Source organism: Chiloscyllium plagiosum, chromosome 14 (genome assembly GCF_004010195.1).
Source record: "Chiloscyllium plagiosum isolate BGI_BamShark_2017 chromosome 14, ASM401019v2, whole genome shotgun sequence".
Taxonomy (NCBI): domain Eukaryota; kingdom Metazoa; phylum Chordata; class Chondrichthyes; order Orectolobiformes; family Hemiscylliidae; genus Chiloscyllium; species Chiloscyllium plagiosum.
The window spans coordinates 38,886,138-38,898,683 of record NC_057723.1 but is presented as its reverse complement, the minus strand read 5'-3'; the positions used below and the strand labels follow the sequence as shown (position 1 = coordinate 38,898,683).

The 12,546-nt window shown below is 38.5% G+C and overlaps 1 long non-coding RNA gene across 1 annotated transcript; it reads left to right on the top strand.

Annotated features, from left to right (window-relative positions):
- Positions 1–496: 496 nt before the first annotated feature.
- Positions 497–10,579, top strand: LOC122556656. Its single transcript, XR_006313594.1, has 3 exons — positions 497–581; positions 9,900–9,904; positions 10,568–10,579. It is a non-coding gene; the product is annotated as an uncharacterized LOC122556656 (long non-coding RNA).
- The last annotated feature ends 1,967 nt before the right edge of the window (positions 10,580–12,546 follow it).

Genomic DNA, 12,546 nt, shown 5'->3' with positions numbered 1-12,546 from the left:
ACTCCCATAAAATAAAGTGAAGCTGCTTACATGTATTAAGAAAAGTTTTGATTTTTTGATGAAGATAATGAATTTGATAACGAAGGAAATTTGGTAATAAAAGTGCAGCTGAATTTGGAGATCAAGGCTGTCACAATACTATACAGGTCACAGGAATTGTGTGCTCTTGGAAGCAAAATGATCATTTGTACAGGTAGGTTGTACCATTTTAGTTGCTGTTATATTAATTTATATTTTAGTTGGATGCTAGACGATTGCTAGCCATGAGTCGATTCCCGCCTGTTTTACAACCAGGTCCAATTCATTTCACCTGGCAGCATAGACACACAAAAGAAACTGGGTCAAAATTGTGTCACTGGAAAAGGATGATGGGCTTTGAGTTAATGGTGGGAGTTGGCCCATGGAAACCAATCTCCGAGAATCCAGCCTAATAAGCACCAATACAAAAGTGGCTTCTGTATAATTTTGAAACCGAATTTCCAGTAGTCTAAACTGTTATTGTCCTCTTCTGGCCATTAGCATTTCTCTGATGTTGTCTTCTGCATCTTTCACACTGCGTTCTAAGTAGGATTTTCGTTGCTGTCAAAAAATAAAAATACACAATTAATTTTTACAATATTCTGAAATAACTTTTCCAATTAATGTATTTAAAGAGACCAAAATAATTTGATTTTTAATTCTGATTAACAGAAGCAAACTCTTCTACCTACTCATAAGCATACAGGACCAAACCAGATGTCGTTTGATACAAATTTATACTGACTAAAGTACAAATATAACTGGCCCAAATATTAATAGTTCAGCAACCACGAGATGTGTCACAAACTTTGTCAAAAGTTACTTTCTAAACAAAAAAGTTAGCATAAAACTTCAATTTATCGGAGCAAATCTGGAAATTTATTAATGGACATTCTGATTGAATAATTTACCTGTCGTATATAATCATGAATAACAGGCAAGCTTCGTAACAGAAAAGCATAAACATGTTTTGGGTTTTACTCCAATTTTCCAAAAATGATAGCCAGAATATACAATATTATCAACAGTCTCTTGTGTAATGTTATATTTTTCTATGCAAGGGTACACTTATTGTTTTATCATGGTAATTCATGTAAAATGTCATATGCTATCTAAATACCTGTGTTGTTTTTTTTTTCAGGCTCCATTAGCTCAATTTTGATTTTATACTGCACACCCAATTCCTGTTTTGTTCACTTAGCAGTCCAGTAATGCTGGAAAGTTCCTAAATTCAATATTCCAGAAATAGATTTATTATGAATCAGACAGTTAGAAGCTATCCACCCACAGGGTTCTTCTGAAATTGTACAGATCTGGAAAGCTTCATGGGCACTGATGCAGCAGCATGGTTGCCCATGTGGCCACATAAGCTGGATTTAGTAAAAATGGCTTTGCTTTATAACGTTTTTGAAAAGGTGATAAATTCCTTCTGTTTTCCCTTAATTTCCAAAAAAAACTTGTACAAGCAAAGGCTTGTGGCCTTCAGTAATATTCTGATTTTCTAAGCTTAGCATCCATGGGATGATGTACGTTTAAACTCAATTCCCCTGAGCTCTCATTCCCATGGGCAGTAGCTCAGTTCTCTATTAAAGATAGTATCAAACAATATAAACCACTGATCCAATTAAACACCATTCCATGAAGATGATGCTAAGGCCTGGCTAAAGTGTCCATTAACAAGTCCAAGCAGCAGGCTGTGAAGATGGGGGAGGTTCCTAATATCCAACTGTCTGAACCTCTTCCATGGTTACATCATGCTCAGGTGTCTGTTGAAAGGGAGCGTGAGGTGTCTACCAGCACACTAGAAGCCTTTAAAAGACCAGTGGGTTCTGCAGGAATAGGGGTGCATTATTAGGTTTTTTTCTGAGATTCTTACACACTTGATGCAAGTGCAACACACCAACTTCTGTGAACAAGCAAAATTTATTAAGCACAGTATAATACAAGCTTTGGAGAAACTCTTAGCACTCTTCGCCATGCTTACAAAGCTTCCTGAACAAAGGAAACAGTCCTTCCTTTATACAAAATCTTTATATCATAGTCAGTAATGCTCACAAGACAACCCCCAGCCACTCCCTCACAGTCACATGCCACTCAAGACACAATACAGTGACTACATCATCTCCAGAAACAATGTAATGCAAATCATCCCTTAATGGCCAGATCTGGTGTGAATATTTTTTGTAACTATAGAGGAGTCGTCAAATTCCAACTGCAATGTTCTTATTGATTTCTGAATAGGGGATGAAAATGTAAACAGTAGGAGATGACAATGTAAATTGCTCTGAATGGCAAGGAAATGGCCATGTCAATGGCTCTGAATAATAGGAGAAGATAGTGTAATTTTTTACAATCTATCTGCAAGTCAGAGGCATCTCATCCTAGCCTCAGGACATCCAATTTCCTGCAGGTCAGCAGAGCAAGTTAACTCTTGAATACCACAGCACCATCACCCTGATAGTGATGTTTTGACTTAATTTCATCAAATTTCTGTTGCAGTTCTGTTAGCTTCTGTTGACCATTTGATTTTGTTGGTTATAGCACCAAATGCACTTGCCCTTGCTTATACAAGGTTTCTAGAATTACAGCAGAAATAGAAGGAATTTATAGCCTCACAGATAAGTGGAACAGTAAAGCCATATTTTACTAAATCCAGTTTATGAGGTCATAAGGAGCAATCGAGCTGACTCTCCAGTGCCTATGAAGATTATCATTGGAGAAAATAATTACTGTCACTCCAAAATTTTTAAATAAATTGTGATGTTGATCTTTTCTTTTACAGCAACACCACATAATGGGATACTGGATCTGAGTAAATTTCTAAAATTCTGGCCTACTTCTGCACCTAATTTGTACATTTGGATATAAACCAAGCAGAAAATTGCAAAGCAAAAAGCCACAGAATTTAGTCCTGTGGGATTTACTCACTTAAAATTCACTCCAGTTATCACACACAAATGCATAATTCTACTTCAATTTTAAAAAGTACTAGGTTTTTATTACACAATTAATGAAACTAAATTAATACAATTAGAGCTCAGCCAACAAAAGAAAAACACTAATGTTTGAAATCTGAAACAAACAAACAAAGAGAATGCAGGAGAAACTCAGCTGGTCTGTGGAGGGAGAGACAGAGTTAGTGTTGAGTCCAGTGTGACACTTCTTCAGATCGGTCACCTGGCACCAATCGAGGAGCAGAAACAAGAATGGCAAATTAGCCCCGTCAATCCTTCAACGTGCTCTTTCCTAACATTACGGCTTTGGGGTTAAGAATAATCCAAAGGGTTTTTTAAAATACATTAAGGACAAAAGGGTAACTAGGGGGAGAACAGGGCCCCTCAAAGATCAGCAAGGCAGCCTAAGAGATGAGGGAGATACTAAACAAGTATTCTGCATCAGTGTTTACTGTGGAGAAGAATATGGAAGATACAGAATGTGGGGAAATAGATGGTAACATATTGAAATGGGGGTGTGCTGGATGTCTTAAAATGTATAAAAAAGTGGACAAATCCCCAGGACCTGATCAGGTGTACCCAAGAACTCTGTGGGAACCTAGGGAAGTGATTGCTGGGCCCCTTGCTGAGATATTTGTATCATCAGTAGTCACAGGTGAGATGTCACTATTTAAGAAAGGTGGTAAGGAAAACCCAGGGAACTATAGACTGGTGAACCTGCCATCAGTGGTGGGCAAGTTGTTGGAGGGAATCCTGAGGGACAGGATTAACATGTATTTGGAAAGGCAAGGACTGATTAGGGTTAGTCAACACGCCTTTGCGCATGGGAAACCATGTCTCAAGAAGGTGATTAAGTCTCACCAAGAGGATTGGTGAGAGCAGAGCGATGGACGTGATCTTCAGTAAGATGTTCCACAAGGTTCCCCATGGAAGACTGGTTAGCAAGGTTAGATCTCATGGAATACAGAGAGAACCAACCATTTGGATACAGAACCGGCTTGAAGGTAGAAGACAGAAAGTGGTAGTGGTGGGTTGCTTTTCAGACTAGAGGCCTGTGACCAGTGGAATGCCACAAGAATCAGTGCTGGGTCCACTATTTTTCATCATGTATATAAATGACTTGGGTCTGAGCATAAGAGGTATAGTTAGTAAGTTTGCTGATGACACCAAAATTGGAGGTGTAGTGGACAGCGAAGAACGTTACCTCAGATTACAACAAGATCTTGATCAGCTGGGCCAATGGGCTGAGGAGTGACAGATGGAGTTTAATTTAGATAAATGTGAGGTGCTGTAGTTTGGAAAAGCAAATCTTGGCAGGACTTATACACTTAATGGTAAGGTCCTTGGGAGTGTTGCTAAACAAAGAGACCTTGGAGTGCAGGTTCATAGCTCCTTGAAAGTGGAGTCGCAGGTAGATCGGATAGTGAAGGCAGCATTTGGTATACTTTCCTTTATCGGTCAGAGTATTGAGTATAGAAGTGGGAGGTCATGTTGCAGCTGTACAGGACATTGGTTATGCCACTTTTGGAATATTGTCTGCAATTTTGGTCTCCTTCCTATCAGAAGGATGTTGTGAAACTTGAAAGGGTTCAGAAAAGACTTACAAGGATGTTGCCTGGGTTGGAGTATTTGAGCTAAAGGGAGAGGTTGAATAGGCTGGGCTATTCTACCTGGAGCATTGGAGGATGAAGGGTGACCTTATAGAGGTTTATAAAGTCGTGAGAGGCATGGATAGCATAAATAGACAAAAGCTTTTCCCTGGTTTGCGGGAGTCCGGAACTAGGGGGCACATGTCTAGGGTGAGTGGGGAAAGATATAAAAAGGACCTTATCACGCAGAGGGTTGTGCATGTGTGGAATGAGCTGCCAGAGGAAATAGTGGAGGCTGGTACAATTGCAACATTTAAAAGGCATCTGGATGGGTATATGAATAGGAAGGGTTTAGAGGGATATGGGCTGGATACTGGCAAATGGGACTAGATTAGGTTAGGATACCTGGTCAGCATGGACGGGTTGGACCAAAGGGTCTGTTTCAATGCTGTACATCTCTATGACTCTAGGATTCTCGTACCAAAATGGCCGATGACATAATTAGGTTACATGATTGGATTCAAAGTCACAGTCTACCATATTTACAGTTCAAAAATTGACTCCAGCTCAAACAGCAGATAGGTAATCGATTAAAATACTGCGCAGCACACAGTACCCAATTAATAGTCACCTTAAAATCACCACAGATCCGTACCAATCCATCTTTCTTCATCCCAACAGGCATGGCCCAATCAATCACTCACTCACATTTATAGCTTCAAGGACTGCGGTCTTGACTGGTATCTCTAATTCTGCCTCAAACTTTGGTCTAATTGCGTAGGTACGGATGGTAGCATTGACAGTGCAACATTTTGCCTGATTGTCAAGTTGATAAGAGATCTTTTCCATGTTTCCCAGATCCCCGTTGAAAACAATGACATAGGTTTCTTCGAATTTAGATAGATCAATCACAGAAACATCCTTTTTTCATCCACGAAGTCAAGCTCTCCCAGGATCTTAATGTGTTTTCATTAAGTCACCTGTGACTCTTCTGAACTCCAAAAGGATACTGATTCAGTCACTCCAAATTTTCCACATAAGACAACCCCTTTATTCTAGGTATTAGGCTAGTGAACCATCATGGAACGGCTTACATAAGTACAATGACCAGTACTGTATATAGTACTCCAGATGCAGTCTCACCAAAACCCTATGTAACTGGAGCATACCCCCTATTTGCGTTCAATTTCCTTTGTATTATGAACATTCTATTAGCTTTCCCGATACCTGTGTACTAACCTTCTACAATTCACGCACAAGAACACCCAAATTTCTCTGTATATCAGAACTCTGTAAACTCTCACCATTTAGATAACATGCTTCTTTTTTATTCTTTCTGCCAATATGAACAATTTCACAGTTTCCCACATTGTACTCCATCTGCCAGGTCTTTGCCCACTCACTTAACCTGTCTATATCTCTTTGCAGATTCCTTATATCCTCTTCACAGCTCACTTTCCTACCTACCTTTATGTGATCAACAAATTTAGCAATAGTACCTTCAAGTCCCTTCATCCAAATAATTTATGTTAAATTGTAAAGATTGGAGGTCCCAATACTGACCCTCATGACATTCTGCAGCCTAAAAAGGACCCATTTATTTCTTCTCTCTGCTTCCTGTTTGCCAGCAAATCTTTTATCCATACCAATAATGTTACCCCCTTCACCATTCGCTTTTATTTTCTACTCAAACTTTGATGTGGCACCTATCAAATGCCAGGAGAAAGTGAGGACTGCAGATCAGAGCTGAAAAATGTGTTGCTGGAAAAGCGCAGCAGGTCAGGCAGCATCCAAGGAGCAGGAGAATCCACGAAGGGCTTATGCCCGAAACGTCAATTCTCCTGCTCCTTGGATGCTGCCCGACCTGCTGCGCTTTTCCAGTAACACATTTTTCAGCACCTATCAAATGTCTTCTGGAAATCTAAATACAATACATTCATTGTTTCCCTTTTATTTACAGCACAAGGGACTTCCTCAAACTCCAAGAAACTAGTCAAACATGATTTCCTTTTGACAAAACCATGTTGGCTGCCTGATTACTTTGAACTTATCCAAGTATCCTGTTGTAATGTCTTTAATAATAGCTTCTAACATTTTCCCTCTAACAGATGTTAAGCTAACTGGCCTGTAGTTTCTGCCATCTGCCTGATTCCCATTTTGAATAAAGGAGTTACATTTCCAATAAAAAGGAATCTTACCTGAATCTGATGAGTTTTGGTAAAGTAAAATTAAAGCATCACCAAGTTCACTAGCTACTTATTTTGAGACCCTAAAACAAAATCCATTAGAACCCAGGGACTTGTCAATGCTCAGTTCCAATGATTTGATCAGTCCTACTTCCCTAGTAATTGTAATTTTCTTGAATTATTCCCACCCTTTCAATTCCTGATCCAGGACATTATTTGTATATTATCTTGTAAAGACTGACCTAAAATATCTGTTCAATTCATCTGCCATTTCTTCATTACTAATTCCCCAAACTCAGTTTCAATAAGACCAACACTTTGTTAACTCTTTTCTTCATTAAATATCTACAGAAATGTTTCCGATCTACTTTTATCTTTTTGTTTTTTTTTCTTATTAAACTTATTTCATTCTTAGCTGGGATTTATATCTGTCCAATCTTCTGACCCATCAGCAATCTTTGCACAGTGATGTCTTTTATTTTGAGTCTGACACTACCTCTGAATTTTATTAGTTAATTAAAGATAACACAATAGAGATGACCTTAATTCTAGAAGTGAGGAGATGGCAGCAGTCTGAGTAGAGATGAGGAATAATAAAGGCAAGAGTTCACTTGTGAGAGTTCTGTCCTTTAGAAGTTTTCTTACACGTTAGAATATATCTTTTCTGTGCTTTATTGAATATCCCCTGAAATGTTTGTCACTGCATCTTTATGAACCTATCCTTTAACCTAAATTGCTAGTTTATTTTTGCTGACTCTGCTTTATGCCCTCATAATTGCCCGTGCTTAAATCCAAAATAGTGGTTCTGGGCCCACACATCTCCGTCAATCTGTCGATAAAATTCAATCCTATTATGGTCACTTTCACCATGAGGTCAGTAATTAATTCTAACTTGTTAGTCAAAATCAGGTCTCATATAGTCTGTTCTCCAACTGATGTCATAACATGCTTTGTCCAGAAAACATTTAGCAACCTCATCTCAATTATTTTTTCCCATCTGATTTTTCCAGTGTATATGTGGGTTAAAGTTCCCAATGAAAATTGCTATATCCTTTTGACAATCTCCAATTCTTTTTTCCTTGGTACCCTATCCTACCAAGTGATTACTGTTAGGGGGCCTTTGCAGAACTCACACAAGTGAACACTTACCTTTATTATTCCTCATCTCTACTGAGACTGCTGCCATCTCCTCACTTCCAGAATTAAGGTCATCTCTATTGTGTTATCTTTAATTAACAAAGCTACCCCTCCATCCTTTCCAAGATTCTTAACCTTTCTAAATGTCAATGTGTCCAATCTCAGGTCATTCTGCATCAACATCTCAATTACGGCCACAAGACTGAATTTATTTAGCACAATTTGTGCTACTAGTTGAACTGTTTTGTTTTGATTTTTTTTCCATTCATTCATGGGATGTTCACATCACTGGTTGGGCCAGTGTTTACTGCCCATTCCTAGTTGCCTTTGACTTTAATTTGTAAATGTTATTTTAGTTTATTCATTCATGGTTATGAACTGCCTCCATAAACTGCAACAGTTCCGGACCTCATTACAGCCTGGGTTCAAACATGATTCAAAAATCAGAATTCCAGAGGTGAAGTGAGAGTGACAACTTTGCCATAAAGGCCACAATCGACTCAGTGTAGCATCAAGAAGGCCTAGCAACAATAGAATTGGTGGGTATCAGGGGGCAAATTCTCCGTTGGCTGAGTCATACCTGGCACATAGAAAGATGGTCGTGGTTGTTGGAGGTCAGTCATCTCAATCCAGGACATCTCTGCAGAGTTCCTTAGGGATGTGTCTGAGGCCAGAGCATCTTCAGCTGCTTCATCAATTATCTTCCCTCTATCATACTCTGGTCAGGAGAAGGGATGTTTGCCCATGATTGCACAATCCTCAGCACCATTTGCAACTCCTCAGAACTGAAGCAGTCCATGTTCAAGTGCAACAAAATGTTGACAATGTCCAGTCTTGGGTTGAAAAGTGGCAAGTAAATGCACACAACATAAAGGTCAGACAATAACCATCTCCAATAAAACGCAACCTAATCTCCTCCCCTTGACATCAGTGAATCCCCAATCAACATCCTGGCCAGAAACTCAATTGGACTTGCCTCAAAAACAGTGATTACAAGAACAGATCAAAGGCTAGGTATACCTGCATCCAGTAACTAACCTCCTGACTCCCCAAAGCATCCCCAACATCAACAAGGCACAAGTCAGGAGCATGATCAGGAATACAACAACATTCAAGGAACTTGACACTGGACAAAGCAACCCACTTGATTGGCACCACATCCACAAGCATCCAATCCCTCCACCACTGATGCTCAGTAGCAGCGATGTGTACTATTTACAAGATGCACTGCAGAAATTCACCAAAAGATCCTCAGAGAACAAGTATGTCATTGTTCTTTTACAGTTCCTGGGTCAAAATCCTGGAATTATCTCCCTAAGGGCATTGTAGGTCAACCTAGAGCTAATCACCACCTTCTCAAGGAAAACTAGGAACAGACAATAAATGCTGGTCAGCCATGCGCATGCTCCATATGAATTACAAAAAAAAGTCCCTGTGCCATCAGAAATGGAAGGTTGCCAGGAGCAGAAACAAGCATACGTAAGCATGAGGTGTCAACCTATCAATGCTCAACACAGGACTACCTGTATAGCTAACAGCATAAACTGCTCGTGACAAGACAACAATTCCACATCCAATTGATCAGATCTAAGCTCTGCAATCCTAACATATCCAGTCATGAATGCTGGTGTACAGTTTGCACACAAAAAGCATTTGATACAATCTTTGGCGAGATGTACTGAGTGGATGATTCATTTTAGTCTCTTTCAGAGCAACCTACGATCACAGATGCTCAAATGGAAGAGAAAGCTCCACACATATCCCCATCCTCATGATTGGAGAGCCATGTACAGTTTGCACACAAAAAGCATTTGATACAATCTTTGGCGAGACGTACTGAGTGGGTGATTCATTTTAGTCTCTTTCAGAGCAACCTACGATCACAGGTGCTCGTCTTCAGTTAATCCAAATCGCTCCACATATCATCAAGAAATGGATGAAGGCATTGGAATACTGAAGCAAATAAATCATCTTCTGACTCAAAGCCTAACCACCATCTTTAAGGCATTGATCAGGAAGTGTGATGGAACACACCCCACTTGCCTGGAAATAATACAGTCCAGCAACACTCAGTAAGCTTGACAACATTCAGAACAAAACAGCCTTCTTTGATTGGTATCACATCCATAAATATTCACTCTTTCAATCACTCATGCTCAGTAGAAGCAACGTTTACCATTTATAAGATGCAATGTAGAAATTCACCAAAACTCCTTTGGTAGCACTTTCCAAATCCATGACCACTACCATCTAGAAGGACAAGAGAAGCAGGTACATGGTAACGCACCACCTTTAGGTTCTATTGAGCCACTGACCAACTTACTTGGGAAATATAATCACAGTTCCTACAGTATCGCCAGTTAAATTCCTGGAATTACTCTCCAAAAGCAGGTACCTACAGCAAATGGACTGCAATGGTTCAAGAAGGCAGCTCACCACAATCTGCTCAAGGATAACTAGGGATGGGCAATGAATGCTGGCTCAGCCATAAAGGCCATATGTAATGAATGACTAACTTAAAATAACATTTTCAAATTAGAGATTTTTCCTAACTGGTGTAGATATGCAAACAAAAACTGCAGGACGTTGATACGACACAGCAGTCTATATTATTTAACCCTGAAGAGTTGCACTCCAAGATTACATCATTCCAACAGGACTGAAACTATTGTGTTATCCAGAGTATTTGATCTTTGCCTTACAGTCTTCAATCCTGTATGTAGCTGTAAATTCACACAAGTGTTTTTTAAAATAATGAAAACAATGAGTTATTAGCCTCCAATGATTAATCTATTTCTGTCTAAATAACTGGTAAAATTATTCTTCTGATCGCTAGTCATAGTTAGATGTTAATTTTATATTTTATACAAGCGTAAGTGTTATTATAGGCCAAAAGGAAAGATTATGGATTAGTTAAGTGAATGGACAATAAGGTGTCAGATGGAGGCGAGAATAAATTTCTTTACTCAAAGGGTTGTGAACCTTTGGTATTCTCATAAGGTAATGGATGCTCCTTCACTGAGGGCAAGGCTGAGATAGGCAGATTTTTGGTTTCTTGGGGAATCACAATCATGGAAGTGCTATGGTGCAAGAGGAAAGCATTCAGATGATCCTGTCTGCATCAGCTCTCCAAATGAGCGGCATAAATTAAAGCCATTCTTCTGTAGTTTTTCCATTCCTTTGCATATTATGTAAATCAAATGTCCTCAAATGCTTCAATTGAACTTGCCTCCAACACATTTAAACCTGCTTTTGTTCTACAATCTGTAAAACCTGAAATACAAGACAGTTATTTCTTGTTCAATTTTAGCAATGATCCAGATCAGTTGCTTGGTGTAATTGTCCAACTTGTGTCAGTAGGGGGCAGACTTATTCCAGATTTATATAATAAAGATAGAAACACAGGTACTGCTGCTACAGTTTTATAAAAGAATGTTTGATACAGAATGAGCATAATTACATCCATAAGTACAACCAGCACACAGAATTCTAAACTACAACAAGAAACAGGATAACTGGTCATTTCTTACAAGATATGCGCTAATCTTACCAAGCACTATGTATTATATACAACCAGAGCTTGTGAAAAGTCATTACAGGTGATGTGTACTTTTGTAATGATGAGATGGCCAACTCATATTATTCACTAAATCAACTCTTTATCTTTGTTCCTGGTTTCACTATATTTCCCATGTCTGTTTTCAATCATTGAAACAGCTCTGACAAAGAGACATCTCTAAATCCTCATAACTTTTAAAAGAAATTGGCTCTATTTAGAGCAATTAATTCAGTTAAGTGAACCGATGGCAGAGTTGGGTTCTTTTCATGATGGAAAGCTGCATGGTTGGTGGAATTTAAATTCAATTAACTGGAAAGCTAAGTTCTGTAATGACGAACATGAAACTATTGTTGAATGTTGTAGAAACCCATCTGCTTCACTTATGTCCTTTAGGAAAGGAAATGCATCATCCTCACCTGATCTGACCTACGTATAACTTTGTAGTCAACTCTAAACTACCTTCTGAAATGGTCCCAGTGCATTCAGGCTTAACTAGTACCATTAGCATACCCCAACAAAATTTAAAATCCAAGGAAATCTTTTCAGCTCCATGATTTAGTTTTTATTATTAATATGCCAGCTGAATATTGTTCATTAATGCACACAAAGTCCAACTAAAACAAAGTTTTAAAAAATTGCTTGGAATTGGTCTTTTCTTTATCTGAAATTTCAAGTTCTTGGCAGCCTCAATAAAGTTAAATTTTAGCTTATTGCTGCATACTTATCAAATACTTTCTGGTAAATGAAAATATAAAATGCTAACAAAGCTGGATATGCAAAATAATATTTTATTTGCAATAATTATTTTGAGATATATTTCAATCAGAGCTATTTCAGTGAGTTTTTGAATTGGCCAAATATCCTGAAACTTGATTGATTGCTCCTCAAACAGTGGCACAAAATCAGAATTGCAATTTGATTTAAGTGGGGGAAAAAAACTACATCGTATTCCAATGGTATTAATCAGTTAAAAAGAAAACTACCATTTAAAATTTTTTAATGACTCTTTAAAAAGGTATGTTCATTACTGTGACTTCTAATCATTTCAAACAATGAAGACTCAACACTCGTCAGGCAGACGAAGGTTCTATCACTAAACTTTT